A 21,065-nucleotide genomic window follows, 5' to 3' on the forward strand; every position below is an offset into this window, starting at 1 on the left:
TATTAATGTGGCATTTTAAGTAGACCTGTTTCCAAACAGCGTGTTATTCACAGTGACTGTTTTCCGGGGAGAAAAGAAACAATTGAACACACTGCACTCAGCAGAATTTGCAAAGCTACTTCCAATGAAGGGACCAAATTATTCTGCCTTTCCCCCTGACACCTGGGAGAGGCAGCTGGGACCCAGGTCTTCAAAGAGCTCGTTCTAGAGTCAAGTCAGTCGAGAACCTCCCAGAGCTTCTTAATCCGGCAGTCTCCGCAGCACTGAGGGAAGGCTTCCCAGCTCAAATGTCACAGAGCATCTGAACTAAGGAAGGCCACCCTGGGGGCAGTCTCCCAGAACATGGCGGCTTACCCTTGGAGTCTAGCCTGGTTTTAGTCCATCTGCGGCAAGTCACCAGAAAGCTCTTTGATTCCCACAGATTCTCCCCCGAGTGAAACATGGACACATTGAATATCTAATGAACTGTTCCTAGCCCTTGGGGTCTCATGGCTTCCCTACTCTCTGCTTCTCACACCGGCAGGACTTGTGCAGTGAACTTTCGTGCTTGGCTAAGCACATTCTGATGTGGCTTGATGTAGTTCCTTAGCATTGCAAGATGACTAAGAATTTGACTACGTTAGCAATGGGAGTATGTTTTTGGTTATTTTTGAATTGTGAGGCACAAAAGGTTTTGGTGTGTCTAAGAAGCTTCTGAGACTCATTAGTTCTTGGGTGAGTTTTATGAGCTTGTCTGATCACTAAGAGTAAGACTCAATTATCTTAACTAATATATAAATATTAGCAAAAATTGAATGGACAATATTACTGATATAACTGCTTCAGTTTAGTCATAGAATCACAATATTTTCAGGCCAAAGGGGAACTTACGAGATTTACTGAATCTTTTCATTTTATAAATTGAGAAAGAATGCACAGATACATTAAATTTGCCTAAAGATCACATAGCTAGATAATAAAACCAAATTTATTTTTCTGTTTGGGGAGTTTGGGATGAGTGGTGAAGAGGCTGGAAAGACTAGTTTATCATTTTAGGGGTCATGTGTCATTTAGTCTAGGGTAATGTGTGATTATATAAGATAAATTTGCTGTCCACTGGAAAAATTAATAACTTTACATTAAAAAAATTTTTTTAGTGATCCTCATTCCTTCGTATATGTCTGAGTTACTATTCGGTGTTATTTCCCTTCAAGCTGAACAACTTAATTTAGCATTTCGTTTAGTGCAGGTCTGCTGCTTAGTTAATTTATTGGAAAATGACTATTTTGCCTTTATTCCTGAATGTAAAATTCTAGGTTGACTTTTTTTTTTTTTTTTCATTCAAACATGTTATTGCATCATCTTCTGGCCTTTGCTGTTTTTTGAGAGAAGTTGGCTATCACTTGTGGTTGTTTTTCCTATGTGTTTCTCTCTGGCTGCTTTCAAGATTTTCTCTTTAGCTTGAATTTCAGAAAATTGACTATGCTATGTCTAGATATGGTTTTCTTTTTATTTATCCTGCTTGGGCTGTTTAAACTTCTTGGGTCTGTAAGTAACTTTTACCACATTTGGGAAGTTTTCAGCCATTCTTCAAATATATTTTCCATCCAACCTCTCTCTCCTGTCCTTCTGAAACTGTAATTTCATGTATGTTAGACTATTTAATGGTCCACTGACATTTTCAATTTTTTCTCTGTTTTTGAGATCGGATACTTTCTATTGGTCCATGTTCAAGTGGACTAACTCTCTTCTGCCATCTCCTTTTAAGCTCGTAAGGTCATCTTTTTTCATTGTAGTCATCTTTTCAACAGTAGGATTTCCATCTTGATAACTTGAACATATATATAGTACCTTTTTTAAGTCCTTATCTGCTAAATACATCATTTGAGTATTTTAGAGGTTTTCTTTTGATTGCTTTTCTTTTCTTGAATACGGGTTAAATTTTACTCTTTCTTTGCATGTCTTAGTGACTTTAGATTGGATAATGGATAATACAAATAGTTATTACAGACTCTAGATTCTGTTATATTCCTCTGAAGAGAAATATTTTTTAGCAGCCAGTTATTTTTGCTTGTTCCTTCCTTCCTTCCTTCCTTCCTTCCTTCCTTCCTTCCTTCCTTCCTTCCTTCCTTCCTTCCTTCCTTCCTTTCTTCCCTTCCTCCTTTTTTCTTTTCTTTCTTCCTTTCTATTCAGTGGAGGAAGGGAGCCAGAGAAGACTCTCGCATGTGCCCCAACCGGGATCCACCTAGCAAGCCCACTACAGGGTGATGCTCTCTGCCTATCTGGGGTGTTGCTCTGTTGCTCAGGAACCGAGCTCTTCTTAGCACCTGAGGCGGAAGCCATGGATCCATCCTCAGCACCTGGGGCCAACTCACTCCAGTTGAGCCATGGCTGCAGGAGAGAAAGAGAGAGAGAGAGAAGCAAGAGGGGAAGGGGTGGAGAAGCAGATGGATTATTCTCCTGTGTGCCCTGACCAGGAATTAAACCTGGGACATCCACATGCCAGGCCAACACTCTACCACTGAGCCAACCGGCCAGGGTCTCTTTTCTGTTCTTTCATCTTCCAGCTACTGCTTTTATATTGGACCCCCTGAGATCTTGTGTGTATATTTTAGCAGTCAGCCAAGAACTTGGGCAGATTTTATATACAGATTTTGTGACTCACCCTCTCTGCAGTTTCCACCCTTTCAGAATTTCTCCCCTAACTTTCTTGTTCCTCTCCCAGCCCTGGATTTATCCTCAGATAGCTCAGGCTATCCTGAGCCAAAAGCTACCTAGCTTACAAATTTTATCAAGTAGAGGCCCTATGTTTCAGAGTGAAGACTCTCTAGTCATACAGACCTGTTTGCTTTTTGTTGCACTCCATTGTCTTCAAATAATTTTTTAAAATTATCTTGTGCAGGTATTTTAATTGTTATCCACAGTAGGATTAGTAGTCCATTAACAGAAGCCAATACTCCTTATAATTACATTTAGATTTTTCAAAACACATGGGCTCCATATCACAGGTCTGTGAGGTAGAACTAATATTATTAAATCCTTATTACAGATGAGGAATCACACTCAGGGCAGATAAGTGACTTACACACATTCACAAAGCATCACAGTGGTTGGACCAGGCCTGGAACCCAGAGCCTGTGACTAAGGCCTGGGCTCCACTCCATCCTGTTATGCACATTTGATTCTAAATGAACCAGGCTTTTTCGATGCCAGAGTTCCTATTGTATTCTCTTCCCACTAAACACCATTGAACAAACAAATGATAATCCTGGCTTTTTGAAGCTTTTTGAAGCTTTTTGCTCCAATGGAAGGATCTGAGACTTCCATGGTTAGCAGATGTTTCTGAAAAGAGAGACCGTGCCATGCTGGTGTTGGAAGCAAAATACCTGTGGTAATTCTAGAACCAACTGATACCTGCAAGCCCCAGCATGCATGATTATGTAACAGAAGCTGGCCCAGAAGATCTTTTCTGGGAAACCATATATAACCGCGACAGGAGTGTTGTACATTACCTATCCAGAGCTACCTACTGAGACTTTTAGTATAGCAGAGCTGAAAACTCACCCTGCCTGGGCCCCCGTCATTGGGGAAGGTCTTCGGCTCCTCTCCTTCCCGGGGACTCAATGCAAAGTGTCTGCATCTTGAAATTCACAGGGAAAGCTGGGAGTAGAGGAAGATCATGAGCGTGCACATATATTTAAAATGCAGGTTCTTAGGCCCCAGTCCAGTTATAAGAAATTAGGATCTCTGGAGTTGGGGCCAGGGAGTCTGCTGTGTATCAAGTAATCCAGGTGATTTTGGTGCTCACAAAAGTCGAACAACTGCTCTGGGCGAAATGATGAATGCTAAGAGCCATCTAAAGTCTAAAGACTGACCTGTTTGAACCACATGTCTTTTCACTTGGGGACATCTATTTTTCTCTTTCTTTCTTTCTTTCTTTCTTTCTTTCTTTCTTTCTTTCTTTCTTTCTTTCTTTCTTTCTTCTTTCATTTGTTTTTGTTTTAGTTATAGGTTCTCACATGAAAAGACATGATTCCTGGAAATCAGTTCTTATCGCCGTATTATCTGGGCTGCTGAGATGGTAGGAACTACCCTTGCCAAAGTTCTTGGCTGAGCCCATCACAGACTATGTACTCAAAAGAAGTTCCTTTCCTTCAGCTGTTCAGTTCTTGCTACCTAATTTTATCGAATGCTTGCTGTGAGCAAGAACCTGTGCTCAAGAAGCCAGAACTAGACCCACCTCAATGCTGATAAAGCGTAAACTTCAGAATCTCTTACTTGCACAGGTTTCTTCCATGGCCCTAAAAGGGATGCTCATAATATGTTTTCATGGTTATACCTTTTTGTACTATTGGAAAGAATTAGATAGTTTAAAATTGTTTTTTTCTTACAGGAAGTTCCTCAACTTGAATAATTGTCAGCCACCAACCCACGTCTATGTCTGTCCCTGTGAAGAGCTAATAATCAATGAGAGAAAGAGCCACATATACAGATTATTAAAATACATTATGGTATGGTATGGGTATTTTGGAAGCATACTTGTAAGGAAGGAGGGTGATCTGGAAAGACTTCCTGGAGGAGGTGATGCCTGACTTTGACTATAAACTAGAGGAAGGAAGACTCTTCTAAAGAAATAACTTGAGGTCCCTGGCCGGTGGCTCAATGGATAGAGTGTCAGCCTGGCATATGGACGTCCTGGGTTTGATTCTGGTCAGGGCACAAAGGAGAAGTGACCATCTCCTTCTCCTCCCCTCCCTCTCCCTCTTCTCTCTCTATTCCCCTCCTGAAGCCAATGGCTCAATTTGTTCAAGTGTGGTCCTAGCTGCTGAGGATGGCTTGGTTGGTCTGAGTTCATCAGCCTCAGGTACTAAAAATAGCTCAGTACTCAAGCATCGGCTCCAGACATGAGTTGCTTGATGTATTCTGGTCAGGGAGCTTGTGAGAGTCTGTCTCACTGTTTCCCCTTCTCTCACTTAAAAGAAAAGAGAAAGAAAGAACTTGAGTAGAATTATAGAGGTGAGCTATATCATGGTGTGTGTGTATGCATGTGTGTGTGTGTGTTTGTGTGTGTGTGTGTGTTTGCACACAAGTGACAGAGAGAGAGGGGACGGGCAGGAGAGAACACTTTACTATCTCAGAGTGTTCTGTTTAGGCTCAGGGAACCTTTGATAGCAGGACATTTCCAGGGAGCTATATGAACTATGGGGCTATGTGCCCAGAGCATACCTGATCCTCAAGATCATGGAGCCCAGCTGGTCCCTCTACTTGACCTTTAAGACTTATTAGTTGACTACATTAATAATTGTTCTTCAAGGGAAAAGGCCCCTTTACTCTTCACTTCTCCCATATCCCGCCAACCCTCCTTTACTATCAGCCTTGCAAATCAATATTTCATTTTGAAAAGCCTTGTTTGATGCCAGTTCTGCTTATTTGCTCCACAGCCACTGTGGGTAATGCTTTGTAGGTCTGTCAGTATGTAAATTAAACCAAGCATAGATAGCTTTGTGTTGCTTAATGTTCAGCTGATAAAAATTAATGTGGTGTGAAATGAGCATTTTATCTGACTGCAGATACAGTGACGGAGTTAATTAGACAGGCAGAAGGAAAATGTTATTAAGCAGGATGGGGGCGCCAACCCTCAGACAGCAGGTACGGATGGGTCGTGGGTGTGGCCAGGGTGCTGGGCTGGGAGTGGTGAGGCAGGGAGGGTGCCCTCTGTAAGCATTCAGGTTCATGGTGCTGGTAGGTGTGTGGATTCTGCCCGGGGAGGAAGGGAAGATGGCACAGGGCAAGCCAGGCCAGCCACTTCCAGCTCACTGCAAAATGTACATGTCAGCATTTGCTGAGGCGGCTTCCTCTCGGGCACATCCCTGTCATTGGTAGAGAAAGGAGTTTCGTTCTTATGCAAGGAAGAGCAAGATGGTGGGCCAAGGGGGCCCTACACAGCTGTAAACTAGAAGAGCTAGAGACCCCCAACTCCAACTAAGATGTCTTCATCTCTGTTCTCCTGGCCTTTGCACATGCTGTTCCCTCTGGTGGGAGAGTGTCTCCCCCTCCCAATCGTGAAGGTAGCACATCCTACCTCCCCTGGACTGCACGCTTTTTGGTGTCAGAGATGTTTTACTCATCATGGTGACCACAGTGCTGAACACATAGGTAATTCATAAATGTCGGTAGAATGAATGAATGCACGTGATGCTTCCTCTGCCCCAAATCTCTTCCTGCCCACACTTCTGGCCCCTTGGCCTCTACTCTGCTAAGCATCCTTCCCATCTCGGCTCCAATGTCATGGTCTGGCCAGGGCTCCTCCTGCCTCCCAGAAAAGATCAGTTCCCCGGATAGACTCTCTTGAGACACCTTGTACTTTCCTTTCATAACATTTTCCAAATTTATGATGAACTCCTCATACACCTACGACTCCCACTAGACAGTGAGCTTTCTGAAGGCAAGAACTGGGCTGTGTCACTCACCACTGTATCCCCAGCACCTGTTCAGGTGCCCAGCACAGCTGAATGTTGAATGAATGAATGAATGAAAGGTCTTTCTGGTGCCTGATGAATCCCTGGTCTTTCATCAATACCTTGTTTCAGGAAGGTCTCCTAGGCTCTCTTGGCCGAGTTTCTCCTTCCCCTGAGTTCCCATAACACCTTGTCTATTACAGGAATAGGCTTGCCAAAGGGCAGCTGTATATTTTGGTTGGTAAGCTCTCCTAATCAATTAGGATATAGCTCCCTGAAGCAGTCATGGTCGGCGTCTTATTCAGTTTTGCATTCTCAGTGCTTCATACAAAGGCGTGGCCTTTAGAAGTACTCCGTACAGGGCTGCAGAACTAGAGAAAACAATTATAGGTGGCCCTGGATTAGTTAAGCAGTATTTCTGTTAAATGAGCTAATTCTTAGCCATTAACATAAGCCCTCTCCATTACACTAGAAAGGATGATGGGCTCTGGCCGTCCCTCCTCGGTGTTGACCACAGGTGAAGGGGGAAGGTTGTGAGGATGTGCCACGTTTAGTGGATCTGTGATTCCTGTCACCATCTGGTGAGGGTATAACCTTTGCAGACAAATAAGACAGGGGCTGGTGCAGTGTTTCATTCAGTGACTGCCACATCTGTCGCTCAGCTAGGCCAGGGTCCCTGAGCTCGCAAACTTTGCAGCAGCTGCTTAGGCAGTTACGGGGCCTCCTGTTCTGATGGTCCTGTGTGGTTACCCAGCACCTCTCCCCTGCCGTCCTGTTAAGTCCCACTTGATGAACCTGCACCTAGCTTTGCAGTGTTACTGACTCGCCGTAGACTTGCTTATGAGCCTCTCTGCTCCTTACTTGCAAAATAGGATGACATTGCATTTTGAGAACTATAGACTGGAAGGCTTGAGCATTTTCAGGAAACACTGATGAGGTTCCACTCACTCCCCCAATCCAGTGGTTCCCAAGTCACCCTATCCTGACAAAGGCTATGGTTCTTGCTGTGATCATGCAGGACTGTCTATACCTCTGCTTTGAGTGGTCATCAGACTCTAACATTCCCTGAGGGAGCTGCCCCTAGTGAGGGCCAGGTCTAGTTAGGTGAGATCAAGTAGGGAGGAGCCTTCCTGTTCGTTTGCCAAACCCAGGTGAGATAGCCGTCGGGTACCATAAGAGACACAACCAAACTCAGGGCAGATGGTTTGCTTTATAGGAGAGTCTCCCCCTCTGCTCCTTTCCCCTGGTCCTCTGCCATCATGAAGCTGGTCTGTGGCCTGTTTCGGAGTGGCCGTCCTTTGTATGTGGCCCTGGTAGAAGGAGGCCGGTCTTCCCCAGCCCCCTAGAGTAGCCCCCTCTCTGTCTGCCCTTCTGCTACAGACCCGTGCCTGAACTTGGCCCGACCCACTCCTGTTGCCCAAGCTCTGTCTCACCCACAAAAGGTCACGTCCACATTTTTCTAGTAAAGCCCATGACTTTATAGAGGCGGCTAAGGAGGTAGCTCCTTGTCAGTAAAAAGTAACATCACTATTTACCTTGTTCAGGTTTTTTTTTTTTTGTATTTTTCTGAAGCTGGAAACGGGGATAGATAGTCAGACAGACTCCCACATGCGCCCGACCGGGATCCACCCGGCACGCCCACTAGGGGGCGATGCTCTGCCCCTCCGGGGCATCGCTCTGTCGCGACCAGAGCCACTCTAGCGCCTGGGGCAGAGGCCAAGGAGCCATCCCCAGCGCCCAGGCCATCTTTGCTCCAATGGAGCCTCGCTGCGGGAGGGGAAGAGAGAGACAGAGAGGAAGGAGGGGGAGGGGTGGAGAAGCAGATGGGCACTTCTCCTGTGTGCCCTGGCCGGGAATCGAACCCAGGACCCCTGCACGCCAGGCGGACGCTCTACCACTGAGCCAACTGGCCAGGGCCTTGTTCAGGTATTTTTATTTCTGTTATCTGATTTTACCCTCTGACTATCCTCCACAAAGGGCACCCTGATACTATCGCCATTTGACAAGTGGGGAAACGGAAGGACAGAAGGTTTGGTGGTTAGTCCAAGGCAGTGTGTGCCATTTGGAGCACACCTGGATTTGCTGATGCCACGCCCAGCCCATCTCTCAACCTCGGCGACATAGTTTCTGTGTGAAAATGATACCTCTAGCTGATGAAACCCCCAGAGGCCTGGAACTGTGATTTTGAACTTGTTCCATGGATTGCCTTGCAAAGCCAGGTCATTAAAAAAATATTTTGATGAGGTTAATTGTCGGGGATTCATTCACTTCATTGATACAGTTCTTAAAACAGTTCCTAAGCTCCTATCATGCAGGGTGCTGGGGATGAGATGGGGAGTGACCATAGGCACAGTCCCTGTCCTGCAGAGCTAACGGTCATGTGGGGACAGAACTCATCGAACTGTCACCAGATAAATGCACAGTAACAGCAAGTGTGACGAAGGATACAACCTCTGAGAATACAGAATGGAAAATTTGTCTCATCACAAGAAGGAGGACTGCTTCCTTGAGGAAGGGATAATCAGAAACATGAATAGAACTGAACCAGGCAAAGGGAATGTCATGTGCAAAGGCCCCGTGGAGAGATGAAGAGTACATGTTTGAGGAACTGGGTGTAAGCTACGAAGGCCGGAGCCCAGAAACACGGGGAAGAGCAGTGCGAGATGCAACTGGGAGGGAGGTGAGTGGTCCCAATAAGCTTCTTCCACTACACCAGGCAGAATATCTGAAGTTGCATTGTGTCACATGTGACATACTTTGCAAATAAATTTGTTCAAAAGAATACATGGGATTGCCCTGGCTGTTACAGCTCTCTCTTTGCACCTTCATGCCTCATTTACTAGCACTTAAAATTCAGATCCCTTCTCCATTTACCTCTTTATTAATTTAAAACATTTACTTCTGGAAAAGGGAGGCTGAAAGTTCTTCTTCATTTGCATTATTGACTGGAAGAAAGCACGTGAGAATCCAACCCACACAGATCCATCCGCCGGCTGAAGTCTCGGGTAGACCGTTTGAGGTTATGGATCAAGCCCGTTAGAAAGAGCTTTACTGTTGTTTACGTTTCAAGTGCATGAAACCAGACATTGAAACTGTTCATTAAAAATCCCTATGTTCAAGCAGATAAAGAAAAATCATTTCAGAAGCTCTGTAATGAATGTACAAGCGGGTACAGGTTATTTTGTCAAACTCAATAATCAGGAGAAAAGGCAAACGGATGCTGCTTGTATTTGATTTTGTCTTTCACTGAAGCACGCGGACGGGTTGCCTCTGGTCCTTCACTGCCCTGAGTGGGAGGACCTGGCCTTTTGCTTCTTGATCCCCTCTGGCCAGGACTGGGTTAGGGGCGACATGTAAATGTGAGAAGCATCACTTGGGCACTAAGATAGAATGAAACAAAATTAACACAGATGTAGGTGCTTTCACGTGACCCAGACACAGGGACACAGCTTGGATGCTGGTGGAGGGTGTAGGAAGTTGCTGCACTGTTAGAACTCGAGAGGCCTAGTAACTGCTCAAGTCAGACTATTATGTGGCTGATCCAGGCTTCTGATTGTGTTTTTTTTTTTTAACTTATTTTATTTATTTTTATATTTTAGAACAGTGGTCCCAACCTTTTTTTGGGCCACGGACCGGTTTAATGTCAGAAAATATTTTCACGGACCAACCTTCAGGGTGGAATGGATAAATGCACAAAATAAAATTATGCGACCGGCGTAAAAACTGTGGTATTTTTATTTTTATTTTTTATTTTTTGTATTTTTCTGAAGTTGGAAACTGGGAGGCAGTCCGACAGACTCCCACGTGCGCCCGACCGGATCCACCCGGCACGCCTACCGGGGGGGGGGGGGGGGGGGATGCTCTGCCCATCTGGGGCGTTGCTCTGCTGCAACCAGAGCTATTCCAGCACCTGAGGCAGAGGCCATAGAGCCATCCTCAGCGCCCAGGCCAACCTTGCTCCAATGGAGCCTTGGCTGCGGGAGGGGAAGAGAGAGACAGAGAGAAAGGAGAGGGGAAGGGGTGGAGAAGCAGTTGGGCACTTCTCCTGTGTGCCCTGGCCGGGAATCGAACCTGGGACTCCTGCACGCCAGGCCAACGCTCTACCACTGAGCAAACCGGCCAGGGCCAAAACTGTGGTATTTTTAAATATAATTGTCGAACTTATGAGACAAGTATTAAGAGTGAGTCTTAGATGGATGTAACAGAGGGAATCTGGTCATTTTTTAAAAATAAAACATCGTTCAGACTTAAATATAAATAAAACGGAAATAATGTAAGTTATTTATTCTTTCTCTGCAGACTGATACCAAATGGCCCATGAACCAGTACCGGTCCACAGCCCAGGGGTTGGGGACCACTGTTTTAGAGAGAGGAGAGAGGCAGAGTCAGACTCCTGCATGTGCCCCGACTGGGATCCACCCGCAAGCCCACTAGGGGGCGATGCTCTGCCCTCTAGGGCACTGCTCCATTGCTCCATTGCAACCATTTTTTTTTTTTAGCGTTTGAAGCAGAAGCCATGGAGCCATCCTCAGCATCCTGGGCCAACTCGCTCCAATTGAGCCATGGCTGTAGAAGGGGAGGAGAAGACAGAAAGAGAGAGAGAGAAGTGGGGGGGGGGGGGTGGAGAAGCAGATGGATGCTTCTCCAGTGTGCCCTGACCAGTAATTAAACCTGGGACATCTACACTCCAGGCCGATGCTCTACCACTGAGCCAAACAGGGCCCTGATTATGTTTTCTGAACCCACTTTGAAGCTTTCTCCTCAATTCTGCAGCTGTTCTTAAGAGTTCACCCATTTTGTCCAACCACAGAAGAGTTTAACAACGCTTTACTCCATGCTGTGTTAATTACCAAAACAAACAGATGAAAACAAACCACAAGGATGAGTAAGACACGGTTCCTGGGCAAAGACACTCACAACCTGGAAAGTTAGACAGGCATCTACAGCTATGGATGCAAAGCTTGTAACTGTTTCACAGCACATTTTGAAGAGTCAACAGGACCAGGACTCTTTGCCAAACTGTTTGGTGTGGCCCCATTAGAATGTCCAGAATCTCCATCTCCCTATGAATGAGGCCCCAAAGTTAACCTGTGCAATGAAGCAATCTGACGTCACTTGCATTTTAGGGGCCAATATAAGTTTCCTTTATTTTTCTGCAAAGGAATAACAGAAATAAAAAATGATTACCATCTACTTTCATCATCTTCTCCCAAAAGAATGGAGTTTTAATACCAAAAAAAAAACCCAAAAAACTAAAAAGGACATTATCTTAGAGTAAGAAATAATTTTTTTACTTTGAATATATTTAGCTTCATGAAAAGTCATTATATTATCCTTATTTTCCCCATCGGACACAGACCAGTGAAAACCAGAGCATGGACCTGCCTGTACCATTTCCGGACAGGCATGGGGAAGCCGCTGATATGTAGCAAAGGGTTGGCTGCATTTGCTTTGACCAGGAATCATTGAGGTCTGTCAGTTATGAGACTGTTTTATTATCATGGATAAAGATTCACTTCTTTGCTGGTCTTTCCAAGCTGATCAGTCACTTGGGCCTGAGTTTCCTTAATTCCAGGATGGATCCTAGATAGTCGATCTGGAGGGTTCTGAAGCTCTGGCAGGGAGTTTTCTCCGGGTCTCGAGGAAGTGCTCCTAGGACCTGAATGGGTGTGAGATAGTATAGTTGGTGTGGGGAGAGCAGGGTCCTATTTCAGCAGCTTCCAAAGTCTCCCCTTTTGGAAGAGGTTGTCTACAAAGTTGAGACTCAAAGGTCAAGGACCGAACTGAGACTAGAGGACTAAGGATGCAATGTTTAGAGCCCTCCCTCAGTATCCGGCATGATCTTGGTAACCCTCTCTATTTCATTATTTTTATTTGGGAAATTCTTAATGAACATCCTTTGTAGAGGGGATCTGAACAGGAAAATAATTGTCTGATAGGCCTCCTAGTACATTCTCTATAATACACATTTTTTTATGTATTAAAAAAAAGATAAAAAGATTCAAGTAAATGTCATCATTGTGATATTAGATCTTAAATTCTCTCATCGTGTCTTTTGGAGTTTCATAGTTGTCTAATATTCCATTGTCAGTATACTGTATTTGTTAAGCCTTCCCCAATTACTGAACATTGGGCTCCTTCTGGAATGTTGTGTGTATATGCATGATTAGATTTGATCATTAGAGACAATGCCACAGTTTGTGTAGCATTTTGCTTCTTCCATATTATTTCTTTAGTGTAAATTCCCAGGAGAAAGATTACTGGGTCAGAGTAAGCACAGCTTTATGATTCTTGTTACATATTGCCTTATTTCTTTCAAGAAGAATTATGCTGATTTAACTCAAGGGCTATACCTTTTGAGTCTCTCGGTTTTCCTGCAGCCTGGCCATCATTAGGGCATTCTTTGGGAAGGCTAACATGCTACCTTTTCAGAGTTGCTTTCATTTGCATTTTTTATTACTAGCAGAGATGAACATTTCCCCACATGCTCACTTATCTAGTACTATTCATTAAAAATGTTTTAGGGCCACATGGGATGGGGGGAGTGTAGATGGGAAACTTTATTTCTCACAGCTGGAGGGGCAGATGACAGCTGTGGATGAGTCTATATGAATAAAACCTAAATTGATTTCTGTGATATGAAGTGACTGCACATGATATGACTACATTGCCATCTTTTTAAAAAAAACAGATGGTTGTAACTCTTGTGGGCAAAAGGAACAACCCTCCCCCCCCCAAAAAAAAGTAGCCTGAAAGGGCATTCATTTGTTTACCCAGTTGTCCTTATTGGAAGGTTTCAGGGAGCTTCTGGGAAGCCATCAATCTTCAGGTCTGTCCATCTTTCCAACTGTGCACATTAAGAATAGTTTGTGTAGCATTTTAGAAGCAAAAGAATAGTTGCAAAACTTCCGACACTTCCTTAGTGTAATTGTGCACTAATTCGCACATGCTCTTCCTCATCAACCTCCGTCTACTGAAAACAGCCGTACAACAAGGCATATTTTAAGGCTAAATAAACTCTCTGCCCTGTTCACTTTGCCAGCCTCCCGACCCACAGCTGACCAGACTCCAGTGCGCAGAGTTGGAAGATGATAGAAGTAAACGGGAAACAAACAGTTCCAAACTCTCGAGTCTCTGGAAGATTTCAAAGTCTGTTTTCTGAACGTTACGCTAATAATGCCTTTCCTGCTGGCCACCCCTCCCCCGCCCCTTTCTCCCCCTCCGGGGAGGCACTCAGCCCAGTGGTTATATAACTGTGACTTGACACCACAGCCAAGGTACTGGAGCTCTGGAGCTCGGTTCACTGAACTGTGGTAAGGCGCTTGCCAGGGAGGATACAGTTCGAGGATAGATGGATGACTGAGTTACAGATCAGCTGCACCAAGTCTGAGGGCTGGCTGGGTGACTTGGGCTGCACAAATGTTGGTAAGCAGACCAATATGTGTCCTGCCCCAGGAACTAAAACAAATGGCTCCCAGGTGCCAAATTAAACCCCAGTATGAGGAGTCCAGGTTATATCCCCCCCCCCTCCAATGACCAGCCTCAAAGGCAACGGCTGACCATAAAGCTGCCCAGGCTGCTTGGACATGCAAGTTCAAGGGGAAGTGGGGGGGGGGTGTTCATTAACACCCATCTTGAAAGCCACAGGCACTCAAGATGCTGAATCTGCTCTTATTTGCAGCAGCATAACCTAATAAGAGAAAATAATGTGTTCAACTCTCCCCCCCACCCCAACACAGCCAAAATGAGCACCCCACACGCCCTAACCCCCCCACCCCATACCTTCTATGTACTTAAGAAGCAGAATAAGGTGGGGATATAAATTTGGCCTGCTGAGTCAGAAAGACCTAGCTCTGCTTCTTCCAGGTTTTGTGACCTTTAAGAAATTACTTAAGCCCTCTAAGCCTTAGTTTTCCTGTCTATAAAATGGGTATAATCATAGAACCCATCTAATAAAGTGATTGTGAAGATAGAATTAGAAATGGAACAGAAAGCTCTTGAAAGATTGCATGACCCATAGAAAGAGGCAAATAAAAAATCAGCTTTTATTATAGCACTTTTTTTTTTCTTATCCCCTCCCTTGCTAGACTGGTGCCCCTACATGTAGGAATTATATCTGCTTCATCTCAGTACTGCGGGGACCAAGCACAGTTCCTGACACACAGTGGGCCTCAGGAAGTTTGGTCCGGGCATGGCGAGCTCTGAGGACACTGGCCCCGGGGATCATGGTGCTGCAGTGCCAGCTTGTTGTTTTGTTTTGCTTTATATATATATTTTGTTTCATTTTCAGTTATTTTGGGTCAGTAATGTAATCCCTAATTCGGCTCATCTCTCAAGCAGAATGTTTGAGTTCATTAAAATGAAAATAAGAATGAAGCATTTTTTGTTTTAAAATGTTTTCTCACATGAAAGATCCTATAAAACTAAATTACTAATTGAATAATGATGCTGAGTAGAAGCAATTATCCAAGGAGGCCATGCCCAGTTCTTTTTAAAGGGATATCTCTCTTGCATGTTCCCTGACAGGTAATGTAACTCACTTGTGTGCACAATCTACACTGTGCTCCTTAGACCAATCCAGTGCTTCCTGTACCTGTCTACACAACAGCGTTACAAAAGGGCCCCTCCCTCCCCTGCCATGCCCTGTGTGGCAGTAAAGAAAGGCATTTCTCTCCCTCTATTTTTCTTTAAATTCCCATATTCATTAGGGCTCAACTAAAAACTCCTACCATCTCCCCACCGGAGCAGACATATATCCTATGCATTCCTATTGTTTCTTCTAAAGGTATTTTCGTGAGATGTATAAACATTTGCTGAAAACCTCCGAGTGCTTTGGAAAACATGGGTTCCCATGTTTTGGATGAGGGAGAGCTGAAATCTGAGAGTCAGCACCCTCTCAACGGAGGAAAAGCTCCTTGGTGCCTTGGAACCACATAGATAATTCCTCCTGGCTCTCGGTCGACCATTTCACAACGTTTCAGTCAAGAGAAAGAATATCAGTGTTCATCAGTTTAAGGCACTTCATGGGGAAAATGTAGAACCATATCAAAGTTGTCAGCAGCTCCTTGCTAAGGCTGTCTTGAGAAAAACCTTGCAGGGTTTCCTCCAAAGTGACCACCAGACTTGGTTTTTTATAAAAGACATGTGGATTACTAAGATTAACCAACAGACTTACATAGTACGATGTTACACTATTCATTGGCCTGTTCTTCTATCTATCTGTCTATCTACCTACCTACCTACCTACCTTGGGCATTTAAATGACCCAGAGGGGAGCCTTTGATCTGAGCTCCTGACAGCTGCACTGGAGCAGGGCAGTCCCTTAGGCCCAGAACACTGAAGGAGGAAGTAGGTGGTAGCCACACCGAGCTGAGAGGCACTGCTCAGACCACGACAGAGAGACGGTTAAGCTAGGCTCAGTTCCTGATCCCAGGACAGGGTAGGTGTTGATATCTGTGAATGAGAAAAGTCTCACGAACCCTTACTGTGCATGGGAATCAAAATGTTTCATCCCTTCGTCGACTCAAATCCATCTCAGCTTGGAAGGAGTCTCTCATGTTCTCCACTTAGATGTTCTCATCTATAAAATGGGGCCAGTTCCTATCTCACACAGTGTCAGGAGAGGGAACTGATTAATTAATGTTTACAATCTACTTTGAACTTGAAAAGGATTCCCTAGAAGTTGTTATTAAGCCTATCTCATGTTTACTTTGAGTTCTGGGGTTTGTCTAAACCTGAAGCTCAAGGGGAACTTCACAGTTTGTTGCACACTTAGGAGGAAAATTTTAATAAGATTTTAATGCAAATTCTCTGGAAATGGACACCCTTTCACCAGTCAACAGTGTGTTCTTGATAAAGCTCTAAAACAGGGGTCTCAAACACGCGGCCCGCTGAACAATTTTGTGCGGCCCGCAGACTAATCCACGAAGTTCAAAATATTTTGGATAAAATTAAGTAAGCCTAGGGGCCTACTTGTATTTTTCATTTCTCTAGCATTCTAGCTAGATATTAGCTTAGTTAACAGCAGTTGTGATGCGAACTATAGTTTCTGGTCGTTTTGTGACACTGAGTAAACTGCATGTACGATTGTGCTTGTTGTACTGATTTTTTTTTGTTTTCAACTGCGGTGAGAAAAGTGTTGCGTAACAGTTGCCTTTTGTAGACCTAGTGCGGCCCTCCAAACGGCTGTGATCTTGCTCTGCGGCCCACATGCTGAGTTGAGTTTGAGACCCCTGCTCTAAAAGGATCCTGAAACAAAAGGAAAACAGTAGCCCTCTCCAGGAGAAGAAGCAAGGAGCAGCTCTTCTAAGTGAGACGGGGAAAGGGGGAGGAGGAGGCGGATTCTGTTTTTTGGTCAAGGGGGCCATCAGTTCTCAGAAATTTTCGATTGTGACTGCTCTGCCTTCACTGAGTCCCCAAGAGAGCCAGAGAGTAGGATTTGCACATGAGGTATTAAAGTATACTCAGTGTAATTTAATTTCTAGCTCTCCTAATTTATCCTGTTGTCATTCAGCAGCAAAACAGCGAAGTGCAGATACTTGACAGCGGCCAGGTGATTATGCTGTGAGATGGGGTGGTTTCGATGCTAGAGCAACGGTGGCAGAGAGCACATTAAGGGACAGCAGCTCTTTGGAGACGGGGGGGGGGGGGGGTGTTTAACCTCGTGTTTGAATGGAGAGAGAAAGACAGGTCCTTGTGCATGGGGGGAAAATCATGATAACCTAATCCCATCAGACAACCTTGTAAACTGTAAGGGTAGCAAGCCTGCACCCAGCTCTTCAGTCAGCCTGATCAAAAATTATTATTGACAACATTGATCTTTGCCCACTGACCATTCCTACAAAATGTGGTTTGGAATAACTGTTTCTTACTGAAGAAACAACTGCTTATGATATGTATCAATACCCGGCCTGCATGGTTGCATTAGACCTTTCTTGCCGGAGGCTATGGCCTGAGTTTTAAGTCAATTGAGTCTTTACAAAAGAAGCTTGTATTGACTATTGGATTAAACAGCAAATCAATTTATTTTTCTAGGTTCAATATTCAAGAATGCACGAGAGTAAAGAGATCTTCCAGGTGTGTATTCGTGCAGTGGTGGTAACCCACTCACATTGTTGTGATGCTTTTTTAAGCCATTTGGAAGAGCGTTTGCACACCCCCTCGCTCAGTCGTTCAATAGGCACCTTGACTATTGACATTTTACTCATTCTCTGTGCTGGCGAGGTTGCTGTTTGATTCTGGTTCTCCAAAGTCGAGATTAGAGGTGAGCACGTGACCAGGGCCCTCAGCACCTCACCTTTCAGAGGAAATGCCTACTCTACTGAGTAAGGATATCTAAATGAAGGTTGTAAGCCACCTAGGGGCTGCAGCCCACAGTTCTGACAGAAGGAGATGCAGCTTTTAATTTCTCTCCCATGAATGATCAAATTTAGGTTAGTTTCTTTTTTTTCTTTTTTTTTTTTTTTTTACAGAGACAGAGAGAGAGTCAGAGAGAGGGATAGATAGGTATAGACAGACAGACAGGAATGGAGAGAGATGAGAAGCATCAATTATTAGTTTTTTGTTGTGACACCTTAGTTGTTCATTGATTGCTTTCTCCTATGTGCCTTGACTGTGGGCCTTCAGCAGACCAAATAACCCCTTGCTTGAGCCAGCAACTTTGGGTCCAAGCTAGTGAGCTTTGCTCAAACCAGATGAGCCCGCGCTCAAGCTGACGACCTCGGGGTCTTGAACCTGGGTCTTCCGCATCCTAGTCCGACGCTCTATCCACTGCGCCACCACCTAGTCAGGCTAGGATAGTTTCTTAAAAAAAAAAAAATTATTTTATTTTAGCAAGAGAAGGGGAGAGAGGGACACACAGGAACACTGATTTGTTCTTATAAGTGTCCTAACTGGGGATCGAACTGGCAATCTCTGTACTTTTGGATGATGCTCTAACCAGCCGAGCCATCCAGCCAGGGTAGTATTAGGCTAGTTTAGCATCTTAATATTGAGTAGGACTAAGTAGGGGAATGCCATCTTAGGGCTAGAAGTGATGAAGTAGGCATTTGTTAAATATTTGAACTCATACTTACCTGGCAGGGGAGACACCGTGATCACGAAGGTGGTTTTCCCAGGGCGAGGCTTATCCATTGCACTCGGATGTGCTGACCCCTGCGATTTCCCCAAATGTGGGAAACTCGACTGCATAATTTGTGGTAGTGGGGGACTGCGTTCGCGCTGTCCCCTAAGGAAAAAAAAATATTTGAACTCAATCAAGATTAACTTGGATGGGAAACTGAGGCCAGAGAGGAAAAGTGATTTGCCTATGGTCACACAGCAGGTTTGTGCCACGCTGGGTCTTCAAGCAAGCTTTCTTTATCTGTAGGCCAGTGACTTTTCCATGATATCATGAGGCTTTTCCTTATGAAGAAGGAGATGTGTCCATATCTATTCACTTGGGAGGAAACACGTACGTCTGTGTTTCCTCTTGAGCTAATATTCTGGATTTGTTTGCTTTGCTCAGCTTCTCCCTGGACTAATTGGAGTACACTTTGTTAGAGAGGACTGACTATGCAAATGCTTATTCTTTGTTTCTATGTTGTTTTGTTTTCACTACCGCCTTAAAGAGTCCCCAGTGTTTTCAAGTATGAGAACTGCATTTAAGAACCAACAACGTTCATTCATTTATTTAGTAAATATTTATTCAGCACCTACTATTAACCAGGCACAATTCTAGGTACTAGGAATACATCAGCAAACATAAACAAATATCCATGCCTTTGAGTTGCTTATATTCCTGCAGGGAGAAGACAGACAATTAGCAATAAATATAAGAAATAAGTAAATTACAGTATTCCTGGGTATCTTTGGGGGACTGGTTCCAGGACCCCCCAGTGACCCATGGATGCTCACTTCCCTTCCCCAAATGGCATAAAACAATGCATTAAGTGGGCCTTCCGCATCCAGGGATTCCCGACCGCGAATTGAAAATACTGCTTTCTACCTGCACTTGGTTGAATTGGGGGGTGAAAACCTGCAGATACAGAGGGCCAACTGTACAGTGTACTGTGTTACAAAGTGATGAGAGCTGAGAGACAGAGGAAACAGTAAACAGGTGGGGGGGGGGGAAGCAGGTTGCAAGATAAATAGGATGGTCAGGTCTGACTGCATAAACCCAGAGGCAGTAATGACACTTTATTGATGCAGCGTCTCTAGGCAGTGGTTGGTGCCGATCAAGAGTCAAAGACTCTGCAAAAACTCCACTCCCTCAACCAGGACCCCAAACTCTGGGAACACCCACACCTTGTGCCTACCTGGTGCATCTGTGACTCAACTGAAACCCTTTTGCCTGGGTGTCTATGTTCTTTATGTCAATTTGGTTTGCTTAATTTAAAAGGAGCAGACAAAAACACATGTATTTAATAAAGCCCTTATGTGAAGTCTTTGATGTTCCCTCTTTTTTTCTCCCCAGCACTCAGCTCTCAGTTGAGCTCTTAGCTTCCTAGTCCTCCGCTCCTCACCAGTCAGCTTTGGTGCCTCTGAAGGCCTGGACCAGGTTGCCCTGTTCTATTTCCCTCCCTCCTGGAGACCTTGCAAGGAGATGACCTAGCCATCTGACAGACTAATCCAAGATGAAGGGGAAGCAGCTAATGCACTGTAACACGTCCCTCCTGGGTGACATTTGCATATAAACAATAATCACAATAGCAAACACACATATCCCTTTTGATGTGGGCCAGATACTGTTTCCAGCATTTTATAATACTAAGCATTTAATACTGAGAGCGACCCTATGGGAGACTCTAGGTATCCTCATTTTCTATTTAATGAAACTGAGGCACAGAATAACTTGCCCAAACTCAAACTGCTTTTACGTGCTGGAGTTGGGGCTCAAACTGCTGTGATCCAGTTTATTTGGTCCCTTTACCCAAGAGTGTACATAGGCTCAGCTCCTGTGTCAACTCCATGTTGATTGGTAGTGCCTGCTTTAAGTATTTATACAATAGTAGGAAAGAGATTTGGGGCTGTGTTTGGTATTGACGGGAAAGAATTCTGTGACTGATTAGCAATGCCTGCCGTGGGTTCAGGATGAGGGAATTTATGGCATGATGGTGTCAGTAGTGAGGATGCCTTAACTCAGAAGAGCAGTAGAGAGTCAGACTTAGGGCATGACCCATGAGGTAGCTGTTTAGGGGTGAGTCCCTATAATCATACTGGAAAGTCACCTCCTTAATTTACCAGCCGAATCTGATTTTTATTCTCTTACTGTGGTCGTTTTCCCCCACAAGAGTAAGAAGGGTGAGATCGGGAATACAGAGGATGCAGCCTCAAGAGCACCCATGAGACGTAGCAGGGGAAGCGTGGGGGAAGGCAGCCACAAGCCAGCCATGGGGTCCTTCGCCTCAAGCTCGTTGCTGATCACCATATCCTGGGTGCTGTCTAAACTCAGTTCTAACTGAGCAAGCAAAATACCTTCCCCTTCAACAAAGTTTCAGGTTCCCGTCCAATTACTGATAAGGACTAAGCCACAGAATTTTAGGTTGAACTAGTTCTCAGACAGCCATTGCTGATGTCCGCAGATCTGACGCCTTTCCCGGCACTTAGGGATGGAGGGAGATGGAGTCAGAGGGTAGAAGGCATCAAAGC

General features: G+C 44.6%; 1 protein-coding gene and 1 non-coding gene across 2 annotated transcripts in view; both read left to right on the plus strand.

Moving 5' to 3' along the window:
- Positions 1-21,065, plus strand: part of RORA (RAR related orphan receptor A) — a 773,250-nt gene that overhangs the window by 463,815 nt on the left and 288,370 nt on the right. The window lies entirely within an intron of this gene.
- On the plus strand, positions 18,504-18,666 carry LOC136377668 (U1 spliceosomal RNA). Its single transcript, XR_010746346.1, has one exon. It is a non-coding gene; the product is annotated as a U1 spliceosomal RNA (small nuclear RNA).

This window comes from Saccopteryx leptura, chromosome 6, assembly GCF_036850995.1.
Source record: "Saccopteryx leptura isolate mSacLep1 chromosome 6, mSacLep1_pri_phased_curated, whole genome shotgun sequence".
NCBI classification, from domain to species: Eukaryota; Metazoa; Chordata; class Mammalia; order Chiroptera; family Emballonuridae; genus Saccopteryx; species Saccopteryx leptura.